The sequence below is a fragment of the Lepeophtheirus salmonis genome, chromosome 9 (assembly GCF_016086655.4).
Source record: "Lepeophtheirus salmonis chromosome 9, UVic_Lsal_1.4, whole genome shotgun sequence".
Classification (NCBI taxonomy): Eukaryota; Metazoa; Arthropoda; class Copepoda; order Siphonostomatoida; family Caligidae; genus Lepeophtheirus; species Lepeophtheirus salmonis.
The window spans coordinates 20,743,220-20,756,741 of record NC_052139.2 but is presented as its reverse complement, the minus strand read 5'-3'; positions in this window follow the sequence as shown (position 1 = coordinate 20,756,741).

Here is a 13,522-nt window from a genome sequence, read left to right as displayed (position 1 = left end):
ATAGTTATTTTAATGTTTGGCGTAACGTGGATTGAATTACACAACATCTTGTATGGATAACAACTGCTGTTTACAGAAACTATTTCCCGATTTCCTGACTTTTGGACCCTGCTTCACAATTATACATTTAAACAATTTAAATATGCCTTTTTTGGGTTTTGATGATGACCATAGAATTGTTCTTTGACGTGATACATAGTATTGAATCTCGATTTTTGAAAATAATAATTTTATAATTAAGAAGCTAATATGATTACAATATTAAGAAGGCATGGTGCAGTTTAATATTTTAATATCAATGATCCATATCGTCTACTTTTTCTCATACCATTATTGAAAATTTAACCATTTTAAAACACAAATCATTTGGACTGAATCCTTTTTTTTCAATTTTGAAGAATTAGGTAATCATTCACTTTTGATTAAAACTAAATTCAGTATACGTCATGACAAATTCCGTTCTTCTAAAACAATCTTAATTATCAGGGGTACTACGTTGTTTTCGCTTTTTTCAACATACCAGTGGGTAGCATTATTTCCACTCTTTATATAACTATACAAATCACTATAAATTCAAGCTTTATCTGAATTAACAAGGTAAAAAATGACAAATTTGGTATAGTTTTACGCCCATAAAAAGCGGTAACTTCCATGGGAATAAAACTAAACTCCACGACTGTTTATTCACTGTAAGATGGAACTAGTCTAAAGATCTTGGCACATTCTGTCAACTTGTTGACAGAATTATATTGAAGTTTCGAATATGTTTTAGTTTTTACAAGATTTTCTTATAATTTTTTTATGTAATAATGATTGAAATGTTTGAATAAAAAATTAAATTTTACGAAAAAAATCCTAGAAAATTATTCTGTGAAAGAATTTCCCCCATTTTTTAAAAAGTAGTCATTGAATTACTGTTATTTTACATATAAAACATTTTTGGAACACTAAATACAATATTTTCCATTATAGTTTGTGTAATAATACTTAATAAAATAATGTTATACTTTAAATCATAGGCGAAACCTCATAGCTATCTCGCAAGTTTTCCTGATAATCTTGGTGATGTAAATGATGAACAAGAAGATAGATTTCCTCAAAAGTTAACAGAAAAGAATAGAATGGGATGTGTATAATATAATAGATTATTGAGATTCTATTGAAGTTGAATATACAAAATGTAATAAAAGACAATTTTTAACATTAACTATTAAATAAAAATATATATAGATATTAAAATATAGGTATTCTTTTCATATTTATATTTTGTGTTGCTATTAGAGTATCTGTTATATTCTTGTGCTTATAAATATTTCATTATTTATTACTGATTTTACCGAGCCAAACCTTGATTTTGAACCTCCAAGAAGGAAAGAAAATGGTTCAACACATTTTATTTCTATTCTCGTACACGAATGGATGCCTCCATGAAAAATGCATCTCATTATTTTAATGTAATGGTGTCGTATAAAAAAATTCTGGAGTAGTTACCTATGTATGTGTTTTGGAGTAGTGCATAATATGTCAATGAAATTTTAGCTTTTAAATAGTCATCATTGATCAAGTCTTTTACTTTACATTATATTGAAATATCGAACAAGTAGAAATTGATAATACTATTTTTGAATAGATAGATACTTAATATCTATATCTAGATATATAAAACTCTTAAGCCAAATCATATTTTAGATAGTTAAATCCTTCAAATGAGAACGCGCAAAATATTACTTTTCTTTAATCCGGAAGTTATAAACAAACTTAGTGTTGATTGGTAAACTGCTTTCTGGTCCATGGACGATTTTTTTTACACTTCAAATGAATAAGAAATACTTCATGTAGAAAATATAAAATCAGTCAAACAGTTATAATGATATTACAAAATTTGATCTGGATAATTGTGAAGATTTGGTTAAAAGAAAAGTAGACTTTTCGGTGAAAAACTCTCTATTTGCTCAACACAGGAGGCTCTCATCAAGCATAGTATTTATATTTCTTTCAAATATGTTTAGTTTGAATCTATAATAGGCAACTCTCTATATACGTATGTCTGGTGGTGAAAAATAGCAAAATACAAAAAGCTGTTGATTGTCGTTGTTAGAGTATCTATCTGATTTCTGTTGGAAATAATTTATCTAATTATGATTAAATGGTAAAATGAAATAAAATTTAATAATTGTTATTTTGGTACACCAAATATTTATATTTTATACATTCTTACAAAACAATTATACCATAAATTTCATACAATAATTTTTAAAGACCTAAAATAAATGCAAATTATAATAAATCTTTTTAAGAATAAAATTTTATCATCATATTTTTAAATAATATAGAGAATATGCCTATTAATTTCTTTATATTTTTATTTTCTTGAAAAATATTACCTCTATCGTGTTGAATAAGCTTCTATATGAACATTAGTTCTTCTTTTTAAATGCTTCAATTAGATGCCAAAGATTAGGATCCAAAGATGTAACACTCTTATTAATTGAATTATGGAATACTTCGACACTTTAGGCAAGAGTCTGAATTAATAAAAAATAATTTTCTATAATGGGGGAATCATCATTTCCATATTCCGAAATAGATGCTACGAAAGCTCTTGTATTTTTCTTTGAGGAGGTTTTGCAATGCAAATTATTTTTCATCAATTGCTTATAATGGATCAAACATAGGTTCAATTATAATTGATATAATTAAAATGTCCTAAAAAGTGGGCATTGATATTGTAAACATTTCTACAGGTACAGATTCTCAAAATTTATTTACAACATGGTTGAAGATTTGACCCTGGTTTAACTGCCAATAAAAAAAAAAATATTTAGGCTAGAAAATAAACACTGAGAATTGTTTAATAAGTATTTTCTAGGGTAAAAATGTCTGTATTCCTGCATTTTGTGTAGTTTAGTCAATATATTTGGGGCCGATTTCCCCATTAATGACAGTTTTTGCGTGGCAAACATTTTGAAGCCCAATTTTGTAGATTTTTAGAATCTACAATGTGCATTAAATAAACCATTATTTATGTTTAAATGATAGATAATAACCAGGACAATTAAACTGTTTGTTCATTTATTTATCCCATAACTTTTGTTCAATGCCCGTTTCAGAAATATATCTCAAGTAATAAATGGAATCAAAAAATTTAGAATTTTAGATGAATTACTGGCTTTAGGTAGCCATATCTACTAATAGGAAAGGACTACATCTATATTCGTGAAAACTATTATAATTTATTCACATGATATATTTCTTTGTGAAAATTATACCCAATTTGAGTCAAACTTTTTAATACTTCTAAATTTATTTATTTTTTACGAAACAACAAAAACTCAATTTTTGAGCAAAGCTGTTTTTTGGAACACATGATATTGTGCAATCATATGACCAGCAGCTACTTGGTATTGACTAAATCAAGGTCCAGTTTTTAACAATACAACTACAAGTTCTCAAAACCACAGGTATTTGACTAATTGATTCATTCGTAGAACTTGGAAATGCTTTATTTCCGTCAGATTGATATACCTTTACAAAAATAGGTATATCTAAAACAAAAATCTTGAAAAAAAACCATTGCATATTATGTATGCAGATTTGAAGATTTGAAGTTTACATAAAATTTTGCTTTTGAATACATGTATTACTTATAAGAATCCGCAACTTGATGTTTCAATTTTAGTAGTGAAACGGGGTCGAATTCAAACCATGTCCTATGTGGAAATAGTGATAGCCATTCCTAGTGGATAATCTTCATTTCCTTTATGACCTTTCCATTTGAAAAAAAATAATCTTTTTATGAGCTACAGATTTGAGTTAAGTTTGGGGCAGAAATTGCCCCTTCCAGTTGAATGAGAATTTCTTAAAAACACCTAACAAAGCTTGAGTATTTATATTCATTAGTGAAAAAAATAACAAAATTGATGGAGAACATCTGTTTTCATGAAAATTTGAAATTTGTAGGCGCTTATATTTTAATATAATTTTTTCCCCGTAAACTGAACTTCGTACAATGTTCGGAAAAGGAAAATGTAGGTATCGTGCAGATCCAAACAAAACCTCCTGGGAAATTGATTTTATTCCACAATTTATATCAAACTTTTATAATTCACCCCAACTATTAAAAGATGAAATTAATATATTATACTATTTATCAGTCTATTCTTTTTTAAAATAGAATAGTATGATTATCATTCTAAGGTGTTCTTATCTATTTAAAAAATGCAATCAATGAAAACTACGATGACAGTATAAACAAACTTATAAAACATATCAGATTACACAGTCTTGTCTACTGTTCCCAAGAAATTTTTATGAATATCATTTTACTAATTGAAAGCACTATACGGAATATGGAAAAATCTTTATACAAGAAAGAAAAGTTAAAGAAAAGCCTTTCTTTAAAATAAAACATGCATGTGACGTCATAACTAAATTTTTCAATGTCATACTACAGTGCCATTTGTTAAAAGATAAAATTATGAATAGATTCAGTAGATTGAGACTTTTAATATTTGCAAAAACATTAAAAAGGACAACAAGACTCAAAAATGAAGGCAAATACATTATCCAACTTGCATCAAAAAGTATGGCAATTAGAATTCCCAAAAAATAGTTTTCTTCAAATATAATTCTGAAAATTATATATATGTATGTATTTTAGATAAAAATTAATTAATCATTATTTTTGAAAAGTTTGAGGTTTATTTAAAATTCATTGAACCAATCCCAGATCAATAAAATTAATCACACATTATTTACACGATTATGATTCTTATTTTTTTAAATCTACAATTTCATTCTTAATATTCGTTTGTGTTCGAAGACAACATTGTTTCAATTAGCTCGTCCTCTTCATCTATTACGATCAATCTATTTGAAATCTAAGATCAAATAATATTTTCAAGTCAAAAAAAAAAAATAAAAGAAATAAAGCAAAATGAATTAATAAAATTTAAAAATAAAATAACGGAGAACCCATAAACAGGGAATTTAAATTTAGAAAAATATATTTGATATTCTAATTTTTTCATTATTTGCCCAATCAATAATTGAAGCAATTCCATTAAAATTTTCTTACATTCAAACTATTATCTTCAATAAAACAATCTATTATGGCAAACATTTATTAATGATATTCAATTTATTCATTTGTGTGGAGATCCTAGATATTCACGAGAGTATTATTCCAATATATGATTAGCAGCGTAAAAGAACATTCCCTCAATAAGTTGGGATATTCTAAGGTCAATTGTAATGGATACTAAACGACTTTTATCAAGAAAATAATTTCTTTAAAGTAGGAGAAGAAGCAGAGTTGACTTTAAGAGGATTGAACTCAAAAAGTTCTGATACTCCACCCATAGTTCTCTTATGTCCCTTGCTGTATTTTTCATAATATTTTTCTTTTTAAAAGTCTTTCACTTTTTAGCATGTGTACCGGGTGTAGAAAAAGTAATGAGACCTTCTAAAAATACAGTTTTGAATAGGTGTTGTTAATTAAATCTGAAAGTTCCGATTATTTTTGAATAGCTTAGATTCTAATGCCTTTGATTGATGTAGGTACACTTTGGATACAAAAATTATGTATATGTCGCGATGGAGACCCATCATAGGCAATTTAATCCGCGCCTGGAGAAATATATCATGAAGGGCTTAAACATCTACAAGGCCACAGTCTGTCGGGTTAGAAATAGTTTGAAAAATAGGAACAACGTTCAGGACATCCCCAAGACTGGAAACCCCACCAAAGTGAAGCCTAAAGATATAATGGTGGCCTTTAAGGTCAACCAAACGATGAAGATGTCAGAATACGCCAAGAAGAAGAAGGTGAATCGGTCTACCGTGAGCAAGGCCATCCAAAAGGCTGGAGGAAGGTCACTTAGAAGAATTGAGAGGCCCCTCCTGTTCCAACGTCAAAAAAACTTCGTCTTCAGCGATGACAACAACTCTTGAATGATCTGATTATTCTTGATTTTAATCTATGGAATTATTAAAAAATGATATTTTTCCCCTAATTTAGTGTAGAAAAAGTAATTTTAACATTTTGCTAGATTTGAATTCAGCACAAGAAAATGGTAAATTACAATAGTTGCAGCAATTGCACAATTGAGCAGTATATACTTGTGTAATTGTTCGTTATATCACTTGATCGATTTTGAGTTAGATATTTAATAATAATGATACAAAGTAATAATAACTTAGCTTTTTGTTATTTACATAAATGTGAAACAATTTCATAATAACTTAAGTGTGATCGGTCAATCTTATTATTAAAATCTCTCATGGTTATCAAAATAACGAATCTATTTTTTATATTGATAACCATGAGTCAACGTAAATATATCATTATTTTCTCGTAAAGTTCTAACAAACCTTGGTCTAACCATATTCTTTCGTTAATATTACCTGATGTGTTGGCTGGGTACAAGGATCGTAAAATAAATACAACGGCTTATTATACAGAGAACCTTTTAAATATGTATCTTATGAAGTATGCAGAGGACTCAGGGTGGATATATGAACTAAGGATAAGCCCAGAGGAGGATTATCTCTCATTGACTTGCATTCATTATGATAATGGTCATTGCCCCACTACGACTCTTTGTTTCTTGTAATTGTATGTCTAATTAATAATGACCGAATCGTTACTCATATTGTTTGAACTTTTTTTCCCCCGTTTTTGAAACTCCTCTCTTTCTACAAAAATCGGCTGGAAAATGTAACTATGGTGTATGGTGAAAATTGTTATCTTTACCCATTGAATTCATTTTTCTCTAGGTATTTATTTTATATAATATTAATATATTGGTTCCACTAATGAACAAATATCCCTTTTATAGGCAATTCCTCCGAAGATAGACATGGAAAATAATGTGTTATTGCCTTGGATTTACCTTTAACTTTACTGCTATAACAATTATCTCGTTAGTAGCTTGACAAAAATTGGAGCTTGTACCTGTATATAGGCCAAAATGTCTCTGAATATATTCAAATAAATACTGTAATTACATTCTGTAATTTAGGAGGCCCACATGTTAACGTTGTTAACTCTACCCATTAGGAATTTCTGATTGAATTTCCACTTTTTGATTTGTTGATGTTGATCAATAAGGTATTGATTCACGAGTAAAGAGGTCCTCCTATTTAATTCACTTTAGGTGTGTACTTCTTTAAATTTAAAATATATTTAAATAATTTTCATTACTCCTCTGACCCATAAATGAGTTGTTTCAGCACTTACGTATAAACTTATTTTTTGAAGACATTTTGCAAAACTAAAATGAAACTATTTTGACATTATTTAACACGCATCACTAAGAAATTTATTGAGATATTAAGTTTTGATGAAATAATACTTAAAAGTTTATATATTTCTAAATCCTTTTTTTGTCTGGTTTGTTGCTTTCAATATTACTATGCAAGAAAAAGAAAGAAAAAAAAAGCAAGGTTCTTCATTGAATTGTTTTGAATTTTTATTTGAACTTTCCATGATTAACTATGGATACTAACCTTCAATGTTCAGAATGTTTCAAAAGTAGTATTCTCAGACATGCTATAAATGATCAAAAATCATGATTGACGAAATCCGGTTATAAAATTTTACATACAAGCATAAATTTATGTCAATTTGGTGATATTTTGGGAAGAAAATGTAAAAGGAAATGTTTGTAGAACCCACATGTTTTAGCACTGAGTTCTGGCATTTTTTTTTTTTTTTTTTTTGAAAACTTTATTCTCATTTAAAATTATGTTTTTGTGGTAGAAGATCCATTAACAGAACCATGAGACTTTACCTAGATGATCTGGTGCTATTGAATTAGCATGGGATAGAGTGATATTGTAGAATAAACTATTCATACTAATATCATGTATTTAAGTATTTTTAGAAAAACTATTAAAAAATAAAATTATAATTTGTTTTTAATAGCAACTCGACAACAAAGTTATAAAAGATACACCGTTGTATTTTGGTTCACAACTCAATACGTCCCCCTGTTGTACGAAAAAACTATTAATTTGAAAATACTCATTTGAAGGCTATAATTCTCATGAATTTGATTCGGCTCAAGAAGTCCTTTTTATTTATCTTTTTAAATTTAATTTAATAAGACTGCAAATCAAGGATGAAATCCTAAAGGTCATTTTTGTTTATCAAGAAATCTTTAAAAATCATATTCATATTAACATGAATTGGTCATTTTGATAGAAGATCAAACTTTTACATATGTATGATGTTAATTAAACTCAAAAATTTAGGAACTCAAGAATTTATAATAAATAGAAAAATATGTGTAATCCATTCTACTGTCCTGAAAATACACATGTTTGTGTTTTAATTTCTTATAATCTTAAATTACTTGGACAAATATGTTCGAATCAAAATTATTTCAATAGGTCCATCTTTTCTAGCTCATTTACATTGACTCAAATTTATAATGAATTGTCATGTATATACTTATTAATTTTCTAATGTTTATGTAATGTCAAATATCTATAAGAGAGAAGTTTGATTGAGTCTTAAGACTATATCTAGAGTATACATTTGGGATATTTTTTTGTGATACATTAATAATGATCCATTCTCAAATTTTTGAATATTTTAATATAATATGAAGTCTTAAATATGATCAATGATAATTGTTTAAAAATATTCCAAAATATAAGCATTTTTATTGCTGAGTAACTTCTGGCGCTGTTGTAGCAGTATATTGATATAAATATTGTCCCTAAATCACTGAGGGTAACTTGTTATCTATATTTAACAGTATTTGTTTGTACTAAGTCATTTTAGAGGAGTTTTGTCATTGAATTATCTTTGGAATAACAGTTGAGACGGAAGTTATACACCCCTACTAAACTTCAAATCGGTTATATTTTACATATTATTGGTTACTGTTTCTTACAGATGACTCCTCATACGATTAGAAGTTCAATTAAAATTTAATAATGTATTCTAATTTTTTTGTGGATCTCATAGAATTTGATGATGAATAGACAAAGGTGAAAATGTTTTGATCTATATATTTATTCACAAAATACAATGTCATTTGGAAATATTTGCCCAATTTATCTATTTATTTTTTCTACTTTCAAACCTTTGACTTTAGCCAATAAGATCATTATCCTGATTGTCACTCACTTTTATTGATTTCTTATATTAAATACTTATCAAAGTAAGTTTGAATGTTTAAATAAATACGCACATTTAGATATTTTTATTATTCATAATATCTATTAGTTCTCACCAAACAAAGACTTATTCTGTTTTCCCATGGTCTATTGACTTCAAATAAATTTCCAAAATTACACGATTCATCTTTATTCCCCTTAAAGTTAAAAAAATTTATCACTCCTTCGTCCTAAAAATGAGTTGTTTGAGCCCTTATGTATGGACGTATTTGCTTAGAACATTTTGCAAAACTAAAATGAACCTATTTTGACTTTATATAAGACTGATCAAAAAAATATATATTGAGATAAGAAGTTTTAATGACGAAATACTTAAGAAGTTAGATATTTGTAGATTCTTTTCTTGTCTGGTTTGTGATTTTAAATTATCTGAACTAAAATATTTAAATACTAATATTCATATATCTTTACGTAAAAAACATAATTACTTAAACTTTTCTGTTATTTAATATGGACTAAATTACAATAGATCAACATTCAGAGTGTGTGTTTTGATTAGTAGTAGTACATGGATGGAGATACATTTATATGTTAGTATAGCCTACATAATTATATAGTCAACGGTCCATGGGTACATACTTAATCATATATGTATATAAATTGATATTCTTACATATAAGTCTTCTTAAAAATCAATTATAATATCCTGTACTTAAGCAGTTTTTTAAAATAACTAATAAAAATATAAGTAAAAATTATAACTTGTTGAAAATGAAAAAAAAAATATTAATGTAAAAAAAATATTGTTAGTTATTAAGAGGCAATCAAGCTCTTTAGATCATTTTCCTTTAATAGAGGTTGTGTTTCTGACGACTTCTTCTTCAGTTTCCTCTCTTAGCGAGGTCTCTTAATAGACTGAAATTTGAACGTTAATATAACGTAAGCCTGAAGTTGTCTGAACGTTGTGCAAATGTTAATTTTGATTCACCTACACTTAATACATGGTTGTGCAGGGAAGTTGTACATTTACCATTTTCTCCGAATTAGCTACTCAAATCGAAAAAAGATGTCAAATTTGGATTTAGCACAAAAATGAATAAATATTCGTCACAATAGTTTTAAGCAAATATGAATTGACCAGTATATAGTTGTGCACACATGGGCTGAAGCATGCGCCAAAAAGGAATATTATCTCTGATTTACTTGCATTCATTATGTAATGATAATGGTCAATGGCCCACTGCAACAATTAATAATGACGAATCGTTACTTATATTGTCCAAACTTCATTTTTTCCATTTTCTGCTATTTTTACAAAAACGGGATGGAAATAGTAAGTATGACGTATAGCCGAAATTGTTATCTCTACTCATTGAATTCATTTTTTCTAGGTATTTATTTTATATAATATTAATATATTGGTTCCACTCATTTGAACTTGTAATTGTATGTAGGACAAAGTATATCTGAATATATTCAAACAGATACTGTAATTACATTCCGTATATCAGAGGCCCACTTGTTAACATTCTTAACTTACCCATTAGGAATTTCTGATTGAATCTCCAATTGTTTGATTTATTGATGTTGATCAATAAGGTATTCATTCACGAGCAAAGAGGTCCTCCTATTGAATTCATATTTAGGTGTGTACTTTAAATTCAAAATATATATGAGTGTTTCGCAAATACTTTTAAAAACAAAATTCAAGAAATAGTTGGACTCACATTTAATAACTCTTAATATTATATATACAAATAGTGTTGACCAGTAATTTTGCTTTGAAGGTATTTCACATTAATATATAAATAAATGAGGTTTTTTACGTTGTCATTGTTTATTTTTGGTTGAAACTGATGTTCCTTTTGAGCTTTCTAGATCGAAATATGTAATACTTATTAGTATAAAATGTATTTAATGTTTATCCTTCGCTGAAATAATACTAAAATTGGGATCTTACCTCATGTTATACATGTTCGTCAATCAATGAGTCTCTTCTAGTATGAATAATCCATCATGTTTAATAATAATTACTAACAAAGAAGTGATGAACAATTCTTCTATTCGAATTGCTGCCGTGTTTAAATGTTTTTATTTTGCTTATTATTCTAATTTTGTTACCTATTTTGTCGCTAGTTTGTTACTTAATCTTGTGGTGGTCAATGTCATCAGTGTAAAGTATAACTTCGGAGTGAGAGGTTGTTTCTATTGTTGTACCTTGGTTACGAGTTCATAAATTATGTGCAGATACTTATATATGAGTGAAGTCAATTATTCAAATTAACGATGTATCAATAGAGTCAGAACATTGTTGTCTCCGTAATCCCTACCTATATAGTGATAGACTTGTCAAATGAGTGTCTTTCAGGGAAGTTTGATGACCTTAAACACTATTGAAGGAAGTGAACTCCTCGAGTATTTAGATTGGATTGAATATATTTCTCATTAACTTCTTCTTAGAAAATATGTAAATAGTTATAAATCTGACAGATTCTACGTTTTTATCTATAAAGGACAAACCAGAACCTAATTTACTTTTCCATTCATATGATACTTTTGATATGATTTGATATCTATGATCAATTTAAGTACTTTTGAAATTATCAATATTCCTTCTGAGAGAAGTTTGGTTGAGTGATAATTTATAATTATCCAATTTCTAATTTTTGGATATTTTAATATAATATGAAGTCTAAAATATCATCAATAGTGATTGCTTAAAAATACTCTAAAATATAGACATGTGTACTGTTGAGCGAATATCAATATTTAATTACTTCTGTCGCTGTTGTACCAGTATATTCTGGTAAATATTGTCCCTAGATCAATGAAAACCTAACTTAGTACATATATGTGTTCATATATATTAATATATGAACACATATATGTACTAAGTATAAAAATAAATAAAAATTCCCCACCCCCTTTCTAGTATAAATTTCAAATTCTGCATATGAAGAAGACAGAACGGAATGTGACAAAAAAGACGAAATTAACACTGATGTATATCTAATACAAAATAATTCACTCATTTTTTAAAAAGGTTTTTCATGTGGATTTTTTTTTAAATAATTTTTTCCTTCTATCAAGTTATACTTTTGAGACTACGCCGTATATAAAACTCTGTGTGCTGCCCTCAATCTTTTTTCTAAAGTTTATTTAAAACTTTTTGTTTCAACAAAAGGTTAGTTTACATTCGTAAATTTAGATAGATTAGGATTTACCTATATCACTTTCTCCCTATCTTGGTTAAAGACGTTCCACTGTTATAAACAAAATATTGAACTCTGAAGGTTTAATTGATTTATTAGAAAATGTTATATTTAAAATTATATTTAATAACTGATTTCACCTAACAAAGCCTTATAGCTTAGATTTTTAAGAAGGAAATAAGTTGTCCCAACACATTTAACTTTTATTATCGTACAAGACTGGATGTATTAATGAAAAATATTATTATTAAATATTTAATAAATGTATCTCATTATCTTGTTCGTAGTGGACACATTTATTAATTTATTTTTGTAAATATCCAAGATTTTGAGAGGATAATATTCCAATAAGCAATTTAGTTGTTTAGAAGAGGATTCCTGAGTTAATAAGTTTGGAAATTGCAATGGCATTCAAATAAGCTAAGAAGTCTGTTGTGTCTTCGACAAGTTTGAGAGATATAATCTATATTGTACCAGGAATCCAGGACGACCGAGAGAAACGAATAGAAGACGTGGAGTTATAATGCAAGGGTTTTTTAATAGGGACACACGTGAATATTCTTATCAGATACATTACTCAACGCAACTCTAATAAAAAGTCACGGAAAATACATCCCGGCTGACCGGTTGTGCAGATTTTCTCAACTAAAAATCCTTAATTAACTAGAATGAACGCTTATATTAATATTGGATTAAATAGAGGACAAGTTAAAGATGTTATATCACTATTTATGCAATATGGAAGTTTTAGGATATAAGGAATGCTGAACTGAGCCAAAGTAAAGTCAGCTTGTATTCCTTCATACCAATTTTGATTAAATACAGTTTGATACAAATGAATACCGTAGTCTGTTAATTAATGATGCGGCATATTTTTAAATGTATATTTTATATATATTAATTAAATTTATATATATTATTAACCATTTAATATTTAAGAATTGCCTATATTTATTCAATACAGGTTTTGTTAAATATCAGTTTGAATCATTCTTTTTTCTAGATATTGAGAGTTGAATAAAAAATGAAGTGGAATCAGTAAATGATTCTGAATCATGCATCATGTTTTATATTTTATAAAATTGTTTATATTGAGCGATTTACTTACAAAGATTTAATACAGCTTCTTTTAATATGTAGATAAAGGTTGAATACATCACAATTTACTGTATTATAAAATA